Source organism: Lynx rufus, unplaced genomic scaffold (genome assembly GCF_022079265.1).
Source record: "Lynx rufus isolate CCGP_SWC_20201006 ecotype Redwood Valley unplaced genomic scaffold, mLynRuf1.p SCAF_4, whole genome shotgun sequence".
NCBI lineage: Eukaryota > Metazoa > Chordata > Mammalia > Carnivora > Felidae > Lynx > Lynx rufus.
Window position 1 is genome coordinate 111,501,091 of NW_025814856.1, and position 22,489 is coordinate 111,523,579.

The 22,489-nt window shown below is 36.3% G+C and overlaps 1 non-coding gene across 1 annotated transcript; it reads right to left on the reverse strand.

Annotated features, from left to right (window-relative positions):
- Positions 1–16,202: 16,202 nt before the first annotated feature.
- LOC124525261 (U6atac minor spliceosomal RNA) lies at positions 16,203–16,328 on the reverse strand. Its single transcript, XR_006965468.1, has one exon. It is a non-coding gene; the product is annotated as a U6atac minor spliceosomal RNA (small nuclear RNA).
- Between the last annotated feature and the right edge of the window lie 6,161 nt (positions 16,329–22,489).

Below are 22,489 nucleotides of genomic sequence, written 5' to 3' on the forward strand. Positions count from 1 at the left end.
GAGTTCATTTTCCCTTCTGTTGGGAGAACTGATAATCCGCCTCCCCATCTGCCTTCTTACCTTTCTTAGTTGTCTTTCTTTCATATTCTTTTCTCCTGCCTAACTCCCAAGAAGGATTTGGGATTTATATAATATGTTTTAAAAAATAAAATACATGACGAGGAAATGAAAGAAAAGAAGGGAGATTAGATAAAGCAAATGTCCTTGGTATATATACTCAAGTTCTGTAAAGTTGCTAGAGAAGTAGATTTGGCTTTGAACTTCTTGGTAGCAAGTCTTTTTTCTACTATGAGATGACTCTCCTTCAGCCAAACTGATTAAGTCACCGCCCTGTTTGAAAAATGTCAGAGACTGTCTATAGCCTCTACCTGAGGGACACAAGGACCCCACACCCTTTTCTTGTTAGTCTTTCTTTTCCTCCTCCATGCACCACGAGCCTGTTCTGGTCACCACATGAAGCTATGTGCCTTCCCCGGTTCCTGCTTTTCTGCCTGTAGACCTTTGGGTGTGACTTTCTCACTGTTGGGAGTGCCCTCCCCTTCATACCAACACACCTCCAGTCCTTGGGAAATTTCTTTATTTATTATTCAAGGCATGCCTCTGTTTCATTCTTCTGTGAAGCCTTCCTTGGTGATCCTGGGCTTCTCTGATACCTGTTACCTCATTGGAAAAGGAACTTATCTCCTATAGCTGGGGGGTTTTCTTAGTCATAGCTTAGTAATAAACTAAGCTCTTTGAAAGCAAGAGACATCTTTCTAAGATTTTTTTTTAAATGTAAAACATTTGGTTATTTGACTCATGGTTCCTTGATTAGCTAATATGTTGCCTAGCACATAAAAGGAGCCAAATAAGTGAAGAACAAAGGATATTTTGTGAGGAGGCTGATAAACTATCTTAGGAGTGAAGGGAAACAGTTGAAAATATCTCAGCAAAACCAAGGTGCTTGATCTCTGTGGTAAATCATGCCCCCTCCCTTTGTTTCTTCTTATTTATTCTTTTGTTGACTTTCTGTTCTTTTAACTTCTTCATGACGGTTTTGAGCTGTTCTTTTGCTTCTGTTTAGGTGCTACCCATTGAAATTTTTTGTGTCCCTCTAGGGTGTCTTGTCTATTCCTTAAACAATAAACAGTGCAAGAGGGCGGTTATCCTTTGCAAGAACTGTGGCCACATACTGAGTTCCCTAAATGTTAAGTCCAAGTTTGGAGCTGCTGTAGCTAGCACAGTAGTAGAAAGCCGACCTACCAGCCTTTTGCCTTTTAGTAACTTGAACTCTCCCTGTTTCAATACTTACAAGCTACCTCCCACCCCATTAAAAAAATACACACTGTAGGTAAGAACAGAGGAAGGAGTAAAAGTATTTTCAATTGTGGTTAAGCAGCAAATTGTTTTAAGTTGAATTCATTGGTACAACACCATTTAAACCTTTAAAATTTTATTTGTTTACTTATTTTGAGAGAGGGACAGTGCAAGTTGGGAAGGGGCAGAGAGAGAGGGAGAGAGAGAGAGAGAGAATCCCAAGAGGGAGAGAGAGAGAAAGAGAGAGAGAGAGAGACAGAGAGAGAGAGAGAGAGAGAGAGAGAGAGAATCCCAAGCAGTCTCTGCACTGCCAGCGCAGAGCCCAATGTGTAGCTCAAAGGAACAAAACTGTGAGATCATGACCTGAGCTGAAACCAAGAGTCAGACGCTTAACTGACTGAGCCACCCAGGTGCCCCAAACTTTTAAAAATTAATGCATTTTTGAGGTGCCTGGGTGGCTTAGTCAGTTAAGCATCCAACTTTGGCTCAGGTCACAATTTCACGGTTCATGGATTTGGGCCCCACATCCTGCTCTGTGCTGACAGCTCGGAGCCTTTAGCCAGCTTCAGATTCTCTGTCTCCTTTTCTCTGTGCCCCTCCCCTGCTCATGTTCTGTCTGTCTCTCTTTCTCTCAAAAATAAGTAAGAATTAAAAAATTTTAAAAAATGGATGCATTCTTTGCAGACTGTATTATTAACAGTAGTAACATTTTTCTGAGGAACTTCCATGAAATATGTATAAAGGAAAACAGCTGGTTTAAAATTTATGACATTTTGATCTCTGTGTTTTCATTTCTTCTCATTTAAATTGATGAACTCATAAGCACTTTAATATGATAGTTGAAGTCTTCATAAAAATTAAATTAGGTTCCTAAATTTTCTGTGTGTCCCCATTAAAGATGTGCTTTGGCTTTATTATTTGCCACTGTTGCAGCATGATATTGGATAGATGGAGTGATCTCTTCCACTGGCATATATGTAGTCATATGGGGTTCCTTTCATATCTGCCCAGGAAGTTCATTACTCTAAAGCTCATGGAAAGAACAGATGTGGAATAGGCAAGTACTGCATATCTTTCACTCACAGCTCTCTGGGGAACCTCTTTGGGTAGGCTCTTGTTTGTCACGCACAAAAGAAGTATGTCTTTACCCTGAGTGATGCAATGGTCCAACCTCCTGTGGGGTAACATCCACTGACAATAACGCCATAACCCATTAGTTGATCGCAAACTCCCTGAATCCATAGGGATTTGCCCCAGTCTAAATGAGTGACTAATTCTTAAACTACACGGCAAACCTGAGGTCCTTGGGGAATTGGGACATGTTAAGGTTGGATTGTTTATTTTGCTTGTTATAACTGTAGGATCATTATGGATATGTTTACATCCTGCTGTCGTTGTATGTTCTTAACCAATATACGAGGTAAAGAGGTTTAGTCTTTTTGCTTCTGCTTTCCTTCTGTTCTTTGTCATCCTACCTCCACCCCATAAAAAAAGTGTCCACACTCATCAGATCTAAGGGAATCTATGTCTTTTGCTTTGAATACTTTGTTACTTTATCTGTTACTGAGAAATTATACAAATGCATATTTGAGGTTATTAGTAAAAGCCCACGGACTTAAAACATAAGCTCTGGAAACAAGTGTTACCTGTCATCTATCTGCTGTTCACTAGATCTCCCTTTGTCCCAGTTTCTTTATTTGGAAGATATGTAATGAATTTGTTATATCAATATATAAAAGATATAATTGTAAAAGAGATACTAAAGCATTTAGTATTCATTTAGAGTTAGTATACACAAATTTGTGCTTTTGTCTCAACTGTGACCTGTAACTATCCTTTTGTGAATGTCACTCTAAATACCCACGTCTGTAGGTCTTTTCACACTGGTGACAAAACCATCATTTCCACATTCTATCACAATTTCTAGTTGTGTCTGCCACTTGCTCAAAAGCTTGTTCACTTTTGAGCAAATGGAATTATGCCATCCCTCTTTTTTTTATATATTGGCCTCCTACTCTGTCCCACCTCCAATAAATGATTGTGTTGCCTTGCTTCACCTTTTGGTGTGTTTTTACTCCATTTGCCATGCTGGCATTCTTGTGTGCCTCCCTCTGAATCTGTTCTTTGCCTCTTCTAACTTCTGGTGCCTTAGTTTGTGCAATTATCACTCCAATCTCTGCCTTTCTGTTCACATTGCCTTCTCTGTGTATGTCTAATCTCCCTTTAATAAGGATATATATGATTGCATTTAGGGCCCACCTGGGTAATCCAGGATAATCTTTCCATCTCAAAATCATTAATCACAATTGCAAAGTCCTTTTTTTTTTTTTTTTTTAACATATGAGATAAAATTCACAGGTTCCAGGGATGAAAATGTGAGTATCTTTTGAGGGGTCATTATTCAACCTACCCTACACACCTGACTTAAATAATGTCTCAAATCCTTCCATTTCGTAATTTCTGTTCATGAATTTGCTCGTTCACTCACCCATTCATCAGACTTTTATTTCATGCCCACTGTATGCCAAACACTGTCCGAGGTGTTAGGAATAACACCCTGACCATACTTTTAATTACTTGATTATTTTGTCGATAAGATGTACCATACAGAGTAAACAGAGATACAGGCAAAAGAGACAGTTTGATCCAGACTGTCAGATTAATTCTTTATATGTCTCCTTTTACCTAATTCTAGAGCTTAAGTCACCATCATGCCTCAGTGCTCATAAATTAGTTCAGTAACTATAGAGGTTATGTGTAGCCTATGGGCCAGAAAGTATTTTACAGGAGGGAAAACATATATCAGCTTAAATTCAATTTCAAAGAATGTGTTGAGTACAAAATATAGACCTTGCCCTCTAAGGAATTTATAATCTTATACAATTCTTATCAACCTTTGCTGCATGTCAACATCAACAATAGAGCTTTAGAAAAATATCCCTGCCTGTTCCCCACTACATATCATGCTTGATTTTGATTTTGGGTGGACCCTAGAGGTCTTTTTTTTTTTTTTTTTTTTTTTTTTTTTTTTAGCTCATCAGGAAATTCTTACATGCTGCTAGTATTGAGCACAAAGAATCTTTGGTCAAGTAGAATTGAGCTGTAACTAGGAAAACAAAGGCATAGGTACTGTTAAAAATGTAAGTCAGAATGCCGTAAGTTCCATTAAGATAAAAAGAAACAAAATAATTTGTATACTTAGAGGAGGATGAGATCATATCTGTCTCAAGGGAAATTTGGAGAAGGAAGTACACGAAATGTCCTTCACAGATGGGTAAGATTTCAAAAGATTTGTTGTGTAGGAATAGGGGAGGTGGGTGGTCATGGCTGGAGGCAAGGGCTGGGGGCTCACATCTAGGCATTAAATTTCCTTTTGCTTAGATTTTCTGTCCTGGAATCCAGAAGCATCTGAAAAATATAACTTTAAACCTGATCTTCTAATCCATTTCAAAGGCAGTAGAGTAGAAAAAAATTTTACTTAACAGCTAATAGGTTGATTTATACATTAAAAAAATTTAGAAACAGGGTAGGTGGACCTCTGAAATTTTAATCTAGGACCTGTAAATATTAGGAGCAGGCTTCAGTGAGAAAAACAGAAATAGAGGGGAAAGTTTTATTTTAAATGTTTCAAAAGAAGACTGGAAAACAGAAAAGCACAGTAGGAAGCAACAAAAGTAATTATGAAGTTCAAAAATGATAATAGAATTAGTGGGAGTAAGTGATATTGATAGAAAAGATAGTTAACTTTTGCTGAATTTTTCCCACAAGCTAGGGGCTTCATTACTATATTGTCTTCATTTCATGGAACTCTTCATAACTCTTGAGGTGTAGGTACTGTTCTTATCCCTGTTTTACAGATACGGATCTTGAGGTTTTGAGAGGTTAAATATCTTGCTCTGTCAAGGTCTCACAGTAAATTGAGTGGAACAGATCTAGGACTCAGATCTAGGAACTCTAATTCAGTAGTGTGTATTCTTGACCATAGTTCTGCTAGTTGTCAGGAATAGCTTGAGACGTAGAGTTGATGAAGAGAATTTTGTCCTAGAGCTAGAAATTTAAGAATCATCTGAATAAAGGTCATAGTTAAAAACATGGGTAGCTTAAAATTAGCAAGCATGACCTTATCAATTAAAAGATGGAAATAAAGAAAAAAGAGAAAAAGAGGAGAGGGCCAAGGACTAAGTCACACTGAAACTTCAGGGACAGTGTCTTATCACTCTTTAAGGCTGCTGCTAACTTAATACATGATTCATTAAAAAAAAAAAAAAAGTTCTTGAATAGTTAAGTAAGCAACTGAACCCATCTTTCCATTCTAAAATTTTCAACCTATGCTTCAGGTTCTACTTCCTAACTTCACTTACTCGAAGGAAACAATCCTAAACACTTTCTTAAATTCTCTTGCCTGTATTTGTGAACCTGGTTTAGTTTCAGATCCTTGGGGTCTTTGTTGGATCCCATTTTTTCCACCTTACCCCATGTTTTCCCCAGTGGAAGAAGGCTACTCTGTAGAGAGGTTATGCCAGTATAAGAGGATTTGCAGAGTGGTTCAGTATTTTTATCCTTTTAAACCATTGGTAAACTAAATTATTGAAAGGATAAATAATACATAAATGGTGATGTGTCTTGGCCGTTGGATGTCTTTCTCCTGCTTCTTTTGGAGTTCCTGCAACTTCATTTCATTCCCTATTGCTACATAGCACACAGGAGACAGCACTATTAAATAACCCAGGAAAATAAAGTTATTGCTGTTGAAATACATAAATTACCTTCTTTTTTGTTACCTGCCAGTATAAGCAGATCAGGCTTCCTATGCTTGTCTGGTTCTTTTTAACCCCATTGTTCTGCAATCTGGATCCAGCATTATTTATTCGAAGGGTTTCAGGAATTGAATGAAAAGGATTTCAGAATAGCTGTATGGTTGTGTCAGATATTTTAATGCTATAATGTTGTATTTCTTTTGCTGGTGTTTTCAGAATCACATTTTTGTCAATGATTTATAACTTCAACTATTACAAAATTAGCATGATACCTAAACTCCTAAAAAAATACCACAGAGCACTAATCTGTAACCTGCCTGACCTATTTTTTTTCTAGTGCTGTAATTTGAATGCTGTGTATAATGTGGTCTTCTTATATAACTCATCCCACCTAACTTTATGAGGAAAATTAATGGAATGGGACTCTCATAAAATCATTTGATTAGAATCAAGGGAAATCTAACTTGCATTGAAGGTCAAGACTGCCTTTCAGAGTAAGCAGTTTTATGGTTCGAAGTAAAACAACTTATTTATAGACAGCAATCAACAAGACAAAAAAAAATCCATCATTCTGTTTGAAAGACGTTGGGTAAGCCAGTGATTCTTGGTTTGGGCTCTGCCCTAAAGTCATCTGTAGCGCTTAAAGGAAACAAAGACAGAACCTGAACTGGAACCACCAACCTCAACAATTTTGATTTAACTGGACTCCTTATAGGTCTATGCCCAGGTATTCATTTAAACCTCCAAAGTGATTATAATGTGTAACCAATGTCCAGAGCCACTATGACAAGAAACATCAGGGAAGTACAAAAAAGCAGGAGAAAGTAAATAAATATAAAATTCTTGTTCCTTAGGAGATAACATTTACTTTCTACAAAAAGGCAATGTTGTTTTATTAGTTATGAAAATTAAACACTTGTTCTCCTATTTTGAAAGCATGCAAATTAATTTCATTTAGATATTAATTGTTACAAGGATATGTGAGAATACATATTGATGTGTTTAAAAAAGCCCTTTTCCTGTGTTTCTAAATGTACTTTTTTATGTTTAAGATTTTTGAAACTCAACTGTGGGTCTAGCTGCTCCCCCCATCATAAATCATCTGATTTATTAACTGAAAATGTACATTAATTTACAAATGAATAATTTAAAGTCAGAGGAATGAATGTGGCAGTTTCAGTCAATGACAAATTCATTGATTATCTTGGGCATTTCTTTCTCCATAAGGAAAGTTACTGTTTCAAAATGATGTTTGGTCACTTTGTGCAAAGTATCTTGATCATTCTGGGCCTGCATTGCTTTCTCTGCAAGACTAAGGTACCACACATTGCTGAATAGCAGAGACCACGTATTGAGTGTTCCTTATATTTCACATTCTAAATGTGCCAAATACTTTGTATGTGGTATTTCATTTATTAAAGTGAAAACCCTATAAGGTAAGGGCTATTTTCTAGAATCCCCATTTTAAAGATGAGAAACCCCTTTCAGAGATACATAAGATGTCCAAGGTTGTGCATCTGCTTAGGGTCAGGGTGTGAATTCAAGCAGTCAACACCATGGGCAGTGGTACAAAGTAACAGTAACTCAATATAAAGACAAATTTTTCTGTTTAACCAGTTGGTTAAGATCAGAATTTAAAGCTTGTATCATCTTTACAGAAACGCTTTCCAAAAAGACAGTTCTGATACTTCCCAAAGGACCGCAGATTTTTCTGTTGTAGCTAACAAGAAACAGGTGTGCTGTGGTGTTAGCATTCGTGACTGGCACTGGACTAGCAGGATGATGGGTGCTCTGTGGTGCTGGCTGCGTTTTGAGGAAGGAGCAGTATTTTCCAAACTTCCTCAGGCCCATAAGACTCTTCCCCACTCTTCACTTCCAAATCGTAGGAGGGAAAACTTTGTGTGAGGGCAAGCATGGAAGAGAGCTCATCTGGAATAACATGAATGGGCTTGATGAGTGTGGGTGGTGGAAAGCTCAACAAACTTGCGGTCAGAAGACCTCAGTTAAATTCCCCTGGCTCTGACACTCATGCCGTAAAAGTACCTCAACTTTCCTGAATCTTAGTTTTCTCATCTTTAAAATGGAAATGATGATAGTAGTAACCGAATTCCTTGACTCAAGTAGCTGAATATCAAATGAGACAATATGCTGTAAAAACTCTAAGGGATAAGGTGTTTTTAATACTGTTAAAGTTAATAAAGCAGATTTTTCTTTTCTAGCTGGAAGCCTTTATTTAACGTGCAGAATAGAAAAAACAAAACAAAACAGCAAAACAATGAAACTCGAAGAAACTTTAATTCTACAATACCACTTGATTTTCAGTGTCCTCTACCAGAACACTTGGACTTTATCTTCACACAAATGTTCAAAACCCCTAGGCATTTAAGCAGTCTCTAAGTGCACCAATTACTCTTTAATGGCCAAATCCCATGATCTTTTTTCAGTCTTCAATAGAATTGTCATAGCAGTAGTAATTCATTCATTCAACCAGTGTATGTTGAGTGCCTACTGTGTGTCTGGAATGGTTTTAAATCATTGAACATAAAAGTTGGTGAAAAGAAAAGCAGAAAAACAATGAAATTGTGCTGTTAGTCACCTACTGTGGATCAGGTGTTACAGATCATTTCATTTAACCCTTACAGCAATCCTGCAAAATTTTTTACTAGCATAATTTATAAACAAATATACTAGGATTAGAGAGCTTAAAAGATGTGTCTAGCATGTGCTAGCAAGAAGATGGTAGAACTGGGGTTAAAACCCTATTTCCTGTCCTTACAAATGATCTTTCTTTTAACCATTCATTTATGAATTCATTTAGTTATACTGTACCTAGTCTAAATTCTTTTGACCTTCTTTCTTTCTGTGAACACCACAGATATCTCCTCAGCCACTTGTGCTTAAAACAATGGTGCCACTTTTGAAACTCTTATTCTGCTCCCCTGCACATCAAGTTGGCTTGGATTTTGATTGACTCTATTTTCCGTTTTTGTTGCTAGCCTTTAGCATTCATTACTTCTGGCCACAACTATTGTCATAGGCTTCCAGCTAATCTCTCTATTTTTAGTCTCTCCTTCATTCAGCCTAATTGTACAATGCTGCCTAGTAAAGCACTGCTGCTAAAGCACAAATCTAATTATTTCCTTTATCAAAACTTTCCATGGCTTGCCATGGTCTATAAAAACTGGCAGTACTTATGAGACATTTCTAGTGTCCATGGTATAGGGTGAACCACATTTCTGGCCTTCTCCTTCAATGTGCTCCTTCCCATACATGCTAACAGTGTTTTTCAGGCTTGTCTGGAATCACATGGGGCTTATCAATACACAAATTCTCAGGCCCCACTTGAACCTACCTAGATAGAATCCTTAGGGATTTACAAGTTCTTGTGGTAAAACCTGCTGGTACTCTGATAGGCTCTGAGCACAGGAACACAGTTGTGACCACCCTGGGACTCTTGCTACCACTGAGTGTTGAGGAAATCAGCCAGTACTGTCTGACATTATGACACTTAGTCATACTTGAGGTCTCCTGACCACCCTTTTACACACGTCACTGAGGTGTAAACCAAGTGCCCCCAAACCCAAACGTTAATTAAAGTGAGATCTTGAGAGAAGTGATTTTCTCATATTTGTGTGAGCATGAGATATTTTTATGTGCGCTCATATGGAATACATAAAGATTAACTTGTAAATAAATGTTGAGTTAATATAAGGATTGTCTCATTTCTAAATTATACATATATAATTTATGTATATAGTTTTATTATATATAATTTCTAATTTATATATAATTATATGTAGTTTCTGGATATAAATTAGGTATTTGTATATATAAGTATATACAAATAAATAACATATAAATATTTGTATTTTATATAAGCATATAAAATAAATAATATATAATCCATAAAAATATAAATTATAAATATATAAATATATTTATTGATATATAATATATGACATATATAACATACAATTTCATATATGTGAAAGAGACAGAATGCACCCAGGAAAGAGACATATACATATATAATTGTATATAATTATGTATATGCATAAATGATTATGGGCATTTATATATAATGTATATGAATATATGTGTTTGTCTATAGATACACACATACACATATATGGCTTTCTTTCAAAAAAGGACGTAAACTGGCTTAGAAAAAGATCTTCAGTATTGCAAAATAAAAGACATTAACAATAAGATTATGAAATAAGAGAAAAATGATGACCAGAAAGTAAGATGGAGTAGAGGTATTATTCTGTAACACCTCTACATTACCATTGAAATGGCTACTAAATAGTATATTGAAATAAGATCATTGCTTTTCTTTTTTTCTTTATCCTTCCCAATTTGTACCACTAATAAGCAAAATTACCTAGTTTTAAAAATCTCCTATGTTACCACACTACATATAAACACATTTCTTTATTCTCAGTAATACCCATTTTCCCCAAATTCCTTTTAAACATAGTATTTTTATGAACTGCAAATTTCAAAATTGTGAGTAAAATAGCATGCAATTATTTTGTTTTGGAACACAAAAATATCTAGATCTTTTGGCTATCATACAAGTTAGGCTTGAAAATAAATATGGGTAGACGTTTAACTGGAAATTGAAGAAATCATTTCAAAACCCCTACATAAAATGAGATATTTAATTATATACTGTGAATGTGACCATTTAATCTGAATCCCAATTCATTTTTTCTTGCCTGCATCCATTCATTCACAGCATGTTTATTAAGTACCTACTATGCAAAGTGCTGGAAAAGGTGTATACTTTTAAAATTTTGCTACAGCCTTGGAGAGCCTGGGTGGCTTAGTCAGTTAAGCATCCGACTTTGGCTTAGGTCATGATGTCACAGCTCGGCTGGTGAGTTTGAGACCTATGTCAGTCTTTGTGCTGACAGCTCAGAGTCTGGAGTCCACTTCACATTCTGTATCTCCCTCTCTCTCTGCCCTTCCCCCTGCTCACGCTGTCTCTCTCTCCCTCAAAGAAAAAAAAAAGTTAAAAAAAGTTAAACAGAAACTTTGCTACAGCCTTAGTACTCACTGAGTCACAATGACTTTCTCAGAGCTGAAGAAAAGTAAATCAAATCTGTATCTCCGTTCCAGGTTAATTTGCTTCAACATGAAAATACTTTTTTTTTTCATATTGGTTTTATATTTCAAATATGTAGGTATCTTTGTTCTTTTGTTAGCTTATGAAATATTTTTTGAGAATTACAGTCGTACTATGTCTGCCATGAAACCAGTGTCTCTACCATTTTACTAGGTAGAGTGTTCTCTTTTGCAAGTGGGACAGGCTAGTTTAGGATCTGTGCTTTTAATTAGTTTCCTGACCTGCTTTTATTGTATCAGCATTCAGGCCTTAGTCATCTCTTATTCAGAGGGTTTTTACATGCTATGTGTGTTTGTACTTGGCTCTTGGAGCTACTCTCTTCCTTGGTAGGAAGAGCCATGCTATATACACCCTAGAAGAGGCACTGAGGAAGGCTGTTGTTGCCCTTGGTTACAGCTCTCTAGTAAAAAGAGGCTGGGCTTTGAAGCTAGGTGGATTCGTGTTTAAAACCAGTCTCCCTCACTTGCTCACTTTTTGATCTTGGACAAATTATCATTTCTGAGCCACAGTTTTCTCATTTGTAAAACATGGAGATTATTGTTTATCTCATGGATTTCATTGATGGTAAAAAATTTACTTTCACTATCAAGAAATATTTGTCGAGTATAATTAAGTGATAATATTTGTGGTATTTCATATATCAAACTAATTGCGATCACTTGTTTTACCTGTCAGTTTCCTGTTATAGGCCCAATGTTTATGGCACCTCCAAATTTGTATGTTGAAGCCCTGGCTCTCAATGTGTTGGTTTTTGGAAGTGGGGCACTTGGGAGATAATTAGGTTTTTTTAATTTAATTTTTTAATTTTTGTTAACGTTTATTTATTTTTGAGACAGAGACAGAGCATGAACGATGGAGGGCCAGAGAGAGATGGAGACACAGAATCCGAAACAGGCTCCAGGCTCTGAGCTGTCACCACAGAGCCTGACGTGGGGCTCAAACCCACAAACCGTGAGATCATGACCAGAGCTGAAGTCGGACGCTTAACCGACTGAGCCACCCAGGCGCCCCGAGATAATCAGGTTTAGATTAGGTCATAAGAGTAGGACCCTCACGATGGGATTAGTGCTCTTATAAGAAGAAGAGAGAAAGATCTTCTTCCATGAGCATGTACCAAGAAGGGCCATGTGAGCATGCAGCAGGAAGGTGGTTATCTACAAATGAGGAAGAGGACTCTCACCAGACGCTGAATCTGCCAGCACCTTGATCTTCGACTTCCCAGCTTTTAGAACTGTGAGAAAAACATTTATGTTGTTTCAACCACCCAAGCTGTGGTATTTTGGCATAGCAACCCAAACAAACTAAGACCACCCTTTTTTTCAATTTCTTACCAACTCCTCAGAGTAAGAGGTATAGTTTACATCTTTGCTGAGGATTCCCAGTATTTAGTGTACTATCTAGTACATAGGACTTAATAAGGAAGGTGTTGAATACTTCTTCATCTTCATGTTCTTATCATCCTTAGCCTCAGCGAAGGCTCTCCCCACGACTCGTCCACAAAAACCTGTGATGGTTTAGACAAATAGGCTAATAAAAAACCTACAGTTTGATCAAAAGGTTCATAGGGAAAACAATGGAATATAGTTTCCACTATGAGGTTGTGTATAAAACTGAGTGGATTTGGATTCAAGCTCTGTCATTTATTAGCTGTGTTAGGAAGGGAACTTATTTAACTTGACCAGCTCAGTTTATTTTTAAATAATCTTGACAGGCTTGTTTTGAGCATTATCACGTAATAAAAGAAATTTGAAGGTTTTCTGAATAGTTTTATCATTCGGCACCATTATTTAAATATGTTTACAGTGTTTCTCAATTCCTGAAAGAATGACTTTAAACACCCAGAGAACTCTCTTTTGAATATCATTCTTTGTTTCAAACGTATTTCCTTGTGGCAGGAAGCGATAAAAACACATGGCACTGACGGCTAGTGACTGAAGAGGAAGTTAATGGTGTTTGTTTTTCCTCCAGAATTAGTAGTTCAAAAATTAAAAATAAAAATGTGGCTTGCCAAGTTTGGAAAATGCACAGAATGCTTTGATTACAGGATTACAATGGACCTAATTTTTGACATTAATATTCTTTCATGTTTTTAATTCAAAGTGCTTTTTAAAGTTAAAACTTTGAGGCTTTACATTTTATTTTATAAACTGTCATGAATAAAATATCCAAATGCTATTAAATACATGTGGAATTTACTTCTTTACCCGGTAGACTTAGAAAGCAAGAGAAGGTTTACAAAGTAAAGCAATTTGAAATCACTTGACAAGCACAGATGATGCTGTTAGGATTCCATGTCTCGATGGTAATGCCTTTGAGGAAACAATGTTTTAGATGGTTTTTAAGCTATAATGGGAAGAAGTAAACAAGACCTTTCCCTAGCTATGTACTGAAAAAACCCCGATTGTGATTGGGAAGTATTGTTTGACTCAAAGCCAGCTCATTTTTCACCAGAGACTCCTGCACACCCACAAGTTTGGGCCATTACTAAAGATGGTGAGGATGAGGTGGGATGAAGAGGGGGGTCTGCAACAGACGGCATCCAATTAAGAAAATCTACAAAAGTGACAAAGATGCTATTCTAGAAACTTAGAATAATTTTATTTCAGGGAACAAATTGTGTAGTTTCGAAGGGAGAATACAACTACTATGAAATATCTTTCATTTAATTAAAACCAAGGTTTATGTGGTTTGCTGCTGCTGCGTGAGTACCATTTTGACTTTTGTTTAGTTATTGCTGGGTGGCTTACAGAGATTCAAATGTACTTTATTACGGGTTAAGGGAGTTCCTTTGGTAAATGTTTAACTTTTTATTGCAAAATCCCCTGTGTTCACCTCTGCTGTCAGGTGGGGCAATAGTTGTACACCCTGGGAAAATCACTTCCAAAGCCTGTTGAATGGAAAGTATTGTGGGTATTTATTGTGAGGAAGAAGGGAAAGCAAAGATGTTACAGGGGTTATATCATTTCATTCAGTAATTAGCTTTGGAAAGGTCATTGAGGACCTAGTATTTAGGAGTTGTGGATATTTTTAGATCGCGTCTACATAAAATCATGATCTTTCCTTTAATGAGCTAGAAAGAAATCATATAGTCCTGTGTTTTCTGCATGTCACAGGCTCTTATCAGGCCATGGAATCAGTTTTGTACTTGCAATTAAATGGTTCAATAGAATAGACCATATTACAAGATACCAGAGTGCACATGCATTATAAGATCAAGTATTAATTTGTGAAAATTGAAATTGAGTTTTCTATAGACAAATATGTTTCTATATATACATATAAATATATTTCATTTAATATGAAATGAAGTTTTAGTGTGAGTAGCAAATGAGGAAGTTGGAAGTTACTGATTGAATCCTCACATTTCTCTGATAGGATACTAAAAGAGACTACTTCTGGTTTATTTGAGTAGGTCTCACTGAGGTGACTTATCTATATCATCTGGCCTGTCTTCTGTTAGAATCTTTGTTTTGATCACCTTCTCATCATTTACATTTCACCCCCATACTTAAAACTTTCTGTATTTTTGTCAATAGGATTTGAGTCAAAGATGTTGATTCTGGGGAAATGAATCTTCACTTAGTCTCTGAGCACCATGCTGCAGGTTGGTTGTTACTGGGGATGCCAAGTGGAAAAGAATAAACCTTTACAGCTGGCTCTATAGATATTTTCTATATTTTCCATAGGTTAAGTATGGTGGAAAGTTGGAACAATAATAAATTTCATCAGTACATACAGGTACTGTGTATTAGCTTCTACCACTTGCTCAGTTCAGTTCAACAAGTATTTTCTTCAGCTCCTACTTTGTCCCGTGTATTTTCCCATAATTAAATTGATCCCTCACTTTGCTTGTGGGATATCCCAGCATATTTACCGAAGTACATGGTGTTTTGGGGTTCTTTGTCAAAGATAATAGAGATGTAGCTCCAGGTTTTTAACACAATATTACACTTTGGGACTCTGTTGTGTTTGGTCTAGAAATGCTCCTGAAGTCAACCTTTCACTCATTCAGAGGTTCCACGATGAATAAAGTTCACACAGACTGTTTTTCTCTGTCTTACTTTCATAACACATTGATTTTTATTGAAATTTCTCCTTGTTGTTATATACAAAATGTCACTGCTGGAGATTCTTAATTTGTATTCTGATAACTTGAGAATTAAGGCAGCAGGACCAAGGGGACCAACTGCCTGGATGCCATATGAGGTTTTCTCATGCTCAACTTGTTACTCCTTTTTACTGGCCTTTCTGTATGGCAGTTACTGAAGGTGATGTTCTGGTTTCTGCCTTTCTTTCTTTTGTTCTTTTCTTTTCTTTTCTATTTCTTCTTCTTCTTCTTCTTCTTCTTCTTCTTCTTCTTCTTCTTCTTTTTCTTCTTCTTCTTCTTCTTCTTCTTCTTCTTCTTCTTCTTCTTCTAAGTGTATGAAGTGTATTGTTTTGTTTAGTTTGGTTATTAGTTGAGTATTGACCATATAAGTCATTGTCTGATGCAGGTACAGCATCGGGGAGGAGTCCCCAGATGGCACCATGAGCCTGCTTTTTCTTGATGGGTCAGTACAAAGACGAATACCCATTAGGCCTAAGCAAATGAAGGATGATGTATAAATAGAACCTGATCTTTTTGGTGGGTCTAGAAAAGCTGCCTTTTTTCTTTTTTAAATTCTCAATATTTTTAATCTTCACTAATTTGAAAGATTGAATATGATAGTTTGTAGTTATTTTTACTTGCATTCTTATTAGTGGTTTTGAACATTTTTCCATGTATTTATTGGATTTTCTTCCCCTGTTTTCAATTTGTTTGTACACTTTGCATATGTTTCTTTTAGACTATTTTTTATTGATTTTAAAGAGCTTTTTGTATATTATTGAAATTATATTTTATATAACAGTAAAATACACATAACATGAAATTTACCCTTTAACCTTCTTAGAGTGTGTACTTCCTTGGCCTGAAGTATTTTTACATTATTGCACAGCTGTCACCACTATCTTTAGAACTTCTACAGCATCCCAAAGTGAAAAATAAAAAAGCAACCATGCCACAAAGTAGGTGGCAGTGTCTTACCCATACATGTATTGTGCAGGCCTGAGGACATCTTTTATCCTTGGCAAGGAATGTGCTAACCTCCTCTTTCATACAACGATAGAAAAACGGCTTGAGTGATGTAATCCTCTCATTGTTTTTCCGAATCCAAAGCTTCCTTGATTATTTCTACTTCACTTTAAGAGATGTACTTATACATTAAATAAACAGGTGAAAATATGTTCTCATATGACCATCTTACTGAGCAGATTCTGTTTTGTTGAGTCTTTATAGTTCCTACACTTTAATATACTGGTGTTTGATGTTTTCTTTGCTTGCCAATGTGGTATTTCCAGCTGTGCATGGAAATTAATTTTCTATTTGAATAGACAATTCCAGGAAACTATCTATTAAGTTTATAGGAGGCAAAGAGAATGTTCTTTTACAATTTTTTCCTGGTATTCTTGGCATTATAAGGGAAGTAAAAAGGTTGATATAAGAGTCCATGATTGGCAGTTTATTTTTTGTTTTTAACTAATACTACATAAGTAAAATAAACTTTGTCACAGATCACAAAGATGGTCAAAAATACAATGTGTTTGGCAATGAGAACTCACCCTCCATTTAACAAAACAATCCTAAATGGATCTTCCATGGACTCTAAAACCTTTCTTGGGCAATAGATCCCCTTCTGTATCTGACTGGTTCTGTGAAATCTCAAAATCTAAGGTCCATAGAATATTCCAAAACCCCAGGAGCCAGGTGTGTTTGGATTTAGAATTGAGATTTTATCAGTTGTGTTTTTTTTTTTAATTTTAACATTTACCAGCTTTGGATTTAAAAAATTTTTAATTCCAGTATACTTAACATACAGTGTTAATAGTTGTTTCCGGTATACAGCATAGTGATTCAACAGTTCTGTACATTACTCAGTGCTCCTCATGACAAAAACATTGCCTTCACCTACTTCATCCTTCTCCCCATCCACCTCCCCTCTGGTAACCATTAGTTTCTTCTCTGTAGTTAAGAGTCTGATTTTTAGTTTGTCTCTTTTTTTCTTTGTTTCTTAAATTCCACATGTAAGTGAAATCATATGGTATTTGTCTTTCTCTGACTGATGTGTTTCACTTAGTATTATTCAGCCATGTAAAGAAAGACATCTTGCCATTTGCAACAACATGGAAGGATCCAGAGGGTATAAAGCTAAGAGATTTTATCAGTTTTTTTAAAAGGTAGCATGGGACATAAATCCTGTGTTACATGGCATGTCACTTTTATTTTTTATTTTTACTTATTTTTATTTTTAAAAATTTATTTAGCCTTTTAAAAAATCTTTTCCTTTTTCTTCAATTTACATTTTTGTTAGTTAACACTCGGTGCAATATTGGTTTCAGGAGTAGAATTTAGTGATTAATCACTTACATGCAACACCTAGTACTTATCACAAGTGCCCTCCTTAGTACCCGTCACCCATCCAGACCATCGCCCACCCACCTCCCTCTGTGAACCCACACTTTGTTCTCTATCATTAAGAGTCTCTTGTGGTTTGTTTCCCTTTCTTCTCTTTTTCCTCCTTCTTATATGTTCCTCTGTTTGGTTTCTTAAATTCCACATATGAGTAAAATGGTACAATATTTGTGTTTCTATGACTTATTTCACTTAGCATAATACATTCTAGTTCCATCCATGTCATTGCAAATGGCAAGACTTCATTCTTTTTGATGGCTGAGTAATATTCCATTGTATATATACACCACATCTTCTTTATCCACTCATTAGTCGAGGGACATTTGGGCTGTCTCCATAATTTGGCTATTAGTGATCATGCTGCTATTAACATTGGGGTGCACATACCTCTTTGAATCTGTATTTTTGTATCCTTTGGGTAAATGCCTAATAGTGCAAATGATGGGTCATAGGGTAGTTCCTTTTTTTAGTTTCTTGAGGAACCTCCATGCTGTTGTCCAGAATGGCTGCACCAGTTTGCAATCCTACCAACAATGCAAGAGGGTTCCCCTTTCTCCTCATCCTTGCCAACACCTGTTGTTTGTTGTTAATTTTAACCATTCTGATAGGTGTGAGGTGGTATCTCATTGTGGTTTTGATTTGTATTTCTTTGATGGTAAGTGATATTGAGCATCTTTTCATGTGTCTGTTAGTAATTTTGATGTAATTTGGAAAAGTGTCTATTCATGTCTTCTGACCATTTCTTAACTATTTGTATTTGGGGTGTTGAGTTTGATAAATCCTTATAGATTTTAGATACTAATCCTTTATAAGATACTATTATAACCCTTTATAAGATACTAACCCTTTATAAGATACTATTTAGATACTAACCCTTTATATGTTGTTTGCAAATATCTTCTCCCATTAAGTAGGCTGCCTTTTGGTTTTGTTGTTTCCTTCAGTGTGCAGAAGCTTTTTTTCTTGATGAAATCCCAATAGTTCATCTTTGCTTTTGTTTCCTTTGCCTTTGGTGATGTGTTCTAGTAAGAACTTTCTACAGCCAAGGTCAAAGAGATTGCTGCCTGTTTTGTCCTGAAGTATTTTGATGGTTTCCTGTGTCACATTTAGGTCTCTCATTCTTTTTCAATTTATTTTTGCATATGGTGTAAGAAAGTGGTCCACTTTTATCCTTCAGTGTGTTCCTGAAAGACACAGGATTTTTTCCAATGACATTGTTGAAGAGCCTGCCATTTTTTCCATGGGATATTCTTTCCCGCTTTGTGGAAGATGAGTTGGCCATTTAATTCTGGGTCCATTTCTGGGTTTTCTCTTCTGTTCCATTGATCTATATGTCTGTTTTTGTTCCAGTAGCATACTGTCTTGATGACTACAGCTTTGTAATGTAACTTGAAATCTGGAATCATGATGCCTCTGGTTTTGTGTTTCTTTTTAAGAATTGCTTTGGCTATTCAGGTTCTTTTGTGGTTCCATACAAATTTTAGGATTGTCTGTTCTAGCTCTGAGAAAAATACTGGTGATATTTTGGTAAGAATTCATTATATGTGTAGATTGATTTGGGTAGTATGGACATTTTACCAATGTTTGTTCTTCTAATCCATGAGCATGGAATGCTTTTCCATTGCTTAGTGTCCTCTTGAGTTTCTTTCATAAATGTTCTACAGTTTTCAGAGTGTAGATCTTTTCCTTCTTTAGTTAGGTTTATTCCTAGGTATCTTATTGTTTTTGATGCCATGTCACTTTTAATGGGGTCTGGGACAGTTCCTCATAATAAAAACATTTAATATTTATTTCTGCAGTGAAATTCATAGCTATTAATACTAAATGAGGTTAAAATAATAAATAATCTCCTGTCTGTTTAGGCCAGTTTTTATTGCCAGATGAGCTTAGATTTGTCACCAAATGAGTAATGAAAATCCTTTGTTCCTTATGGTCATCGATAAGGGACGAATAAAAATCTACCTGTATTTTAGGGATTTCCTAGTCTCTCAGTTAGAAGTGGTGTGGCTCCATGCTCCAGACATGTTTGCTTCTCCTCAGCTCCACACTCAAGTTCTGGACTTACTATTCTCAATATGACAGATACTTTTGTTTCTAGGGCTCTGTTCCTATTACTCAATGATACTTTTACTGAATTTAATCTCTTGCTTTTAAGCCATTTTGTGCCTGGATTCTGATCCTTAACACCCAGTTAGTTTGCCAATGTGGTAAATGTCTCATCATATCTTATATGAATATATATGAATATAAATGTATATGTGTGTATATGTGTATCTATATGTATATATGCATATGTATATAAGAATGTATATATGTATATAAGAATGTGTATATATATATATATATATATATATGTGTGTGTGTGTGTGTGTGTGCGTGTGTGTGTATGTGTATGTTCACTGTTTCTGTTCTTTTGCACTGGTTATTTTCAGTACTTGAAATGCCTTTTCCTCCTGTTAAATTTATCTCCAACCACATTATTCTACTAGGGATATTTAGTTTCATCCTCTGTTATATTCTCTATATTCCCTTAGAGCACTGTATCTACCTTTGTTACAGCATGCAGTACATTGTTCCTTAATTATTATAGTAATTATCTCTCTCTCATATTAGACTGTAAGGCTTTTAGAGTAGCGCTTCTTTGTATGTGTATTGCCTTAAACAGTGCTTGGCACAGCAGAGTTTCCAAGATTTTCAACCCAGCATAAATAGAAGGTGTGTGTTTGGAAGTGATAGGGTGATATTGGGAACCAGGGAAAGAGGGATGTGCAATAGAAATAAATTCATGGGAACACCTGGGTGGCTCAGTTGGTTAAGTGTCTGACTCTTGATTTTGGCTCAGGTCGTGGGATGGAGCCCTGTGTCCGCCTCTGCACTGGTGGTGTGGTGCCTGCTTGGGATTCTCTTTCTCTCTCTCTCTCTCTCTCTCTCTCTGCCCCTCATCCACTCATGCTCTCTGTCTCTTTCTTTCTCTCCAAATAAATAAACATTTAAAAAAATAAATAAATTCATGAACAAGACAGAGTAGTTTAGAATAGCAGTGGTTTTGTTTATTTTAAATGTACGTGAGGGCTAGAAACTAAAAGATTCATGTGGTTTGGAGAATTAGGAAAACTTCAAAAAGGAGTTGAAACTGGAGACAAAGCTTGGCAGGTGGATGGGATTGAGGTAGGCAAAGAAGAGTTTGCAATGGTTTCCAGAGAAGGGGAAGTATGTTGCGGAAGGAATGGTTGTGGATGAGAGAAGATATTTAAGCTGTTGGCCAGTTATAATGTAAGTTCTAAATTAGGAGATTGATAGAAGAAACAGGTCAGTAGGCAAAGTAGGGCTGGATTATATAGGGCAATATATTGTAAGAAAAAGAATGGATCTTTTTAGAGTAAGATGTCATTGTGAATTAAGGTATATAGAACAGGGATGATATGACAAAAACATTTCCGAAAATAAATGTATCCACAGCATATTCACTGATGCATGAACTAAAGGAAGGTGAGGGGGCTGGTTTACATCCTTTTGCTAAAACCAGTAGGGGATCATAAGGACCTGATATGAGATGATGGTGGTGAGACCAAGAATAGAGAAAACAAGTGTGACTTTTGAAAAGTAAAACTGTGGTGTGATGGTGAATTTTTTGCATCACTTTGACTAGGCCACTGGGTGCCAAGATATTTGGTCAAACGTTATTCTGGGTGTTTCTGTAAGAGTGAGATTAACATTTTAATTTGTAGACTGAGTAAAGCAGACTGAGTCTCCGTAATGTGGGTGGGCCTCATCCAATTAGGTGAAGGCCTGAATAGAACAAAAGGCTGACCTCCCCCAAATAAGAGAGAATTCTGCCTGACAGCCTCTGAACTGGAACATTGGTTCCTCCCGGTTCCACAGAAGCCTTGTTGACCTTCAGACTCAAACTGAAACACCAGCTGTGCAGATTTTGGACTTACCAGCCTCCATATTCTGTGAGCCAATTCCTTATAATATGTCTCTGTTTCTCTGGAGAACTCTGACTAATACATGTGGGGTGTGGAGACTGACTAGATATGGATGCTACAGGTGAGGGAGGAATTAAAGCTGACTAAAATTTAGGACTGAGAATTCTGGAGAATAATAATGGTAGCAATAGGGGAAGTTGAAATAGGCAGTCAGTTCTGAGAGAGAATATGTTTGGTTTGGTTTCTGTTGATTCTGAAGTGATACTGGAAATTCGAGTGAAATTGTTACATGCAGGTGTAGTAAGGTGGGTAGCTCATGTGGGTTAGGCTGAGTAAGGCATCTTGGAATCCTGTGTAAGTGAACAGAAGTCATCTGACAGAACAAACCCCATAGGGGAGTGAGAGAGGAACAGAGGGTAAGAATGTGATTCAGGCTCTCCAGGCGGGAATTACGGGCTTAGAGAAGAAAGATGAGTCAGTACACAAAAACTTGGTTGGGGACAGAGTTCGCTCTTGACATTGGTTTGTCTGTATGTGCATGAGAATGTAAGCTCCATGAAGCTGGTGGTTTCCCCCACTCCTGTTTCTCCCATTTTAAATATTGTGCTTTGGATTTGTGAGATCTCCAGACCATTACTTTTACCTTTATTTTTCACCTTAAATGAAAAATAAAACAGGAATTAGGATTTCTTTGCTGTAATTTTGACTTGGCATTTAAGTAGGTATATAGAATCCGGTTTCACATTTTAATTCCTAGGACTTTGATTTCCTTTTCCAAAAATGTGAAGATTGGTTTAAGAAATTTTAGGATTTTTTTTTTTTACAGCTGAAAAATACTGGGGAAAAATATCTATATGTCAAAAAAAATGTTCTAAGCTGCAAAAGT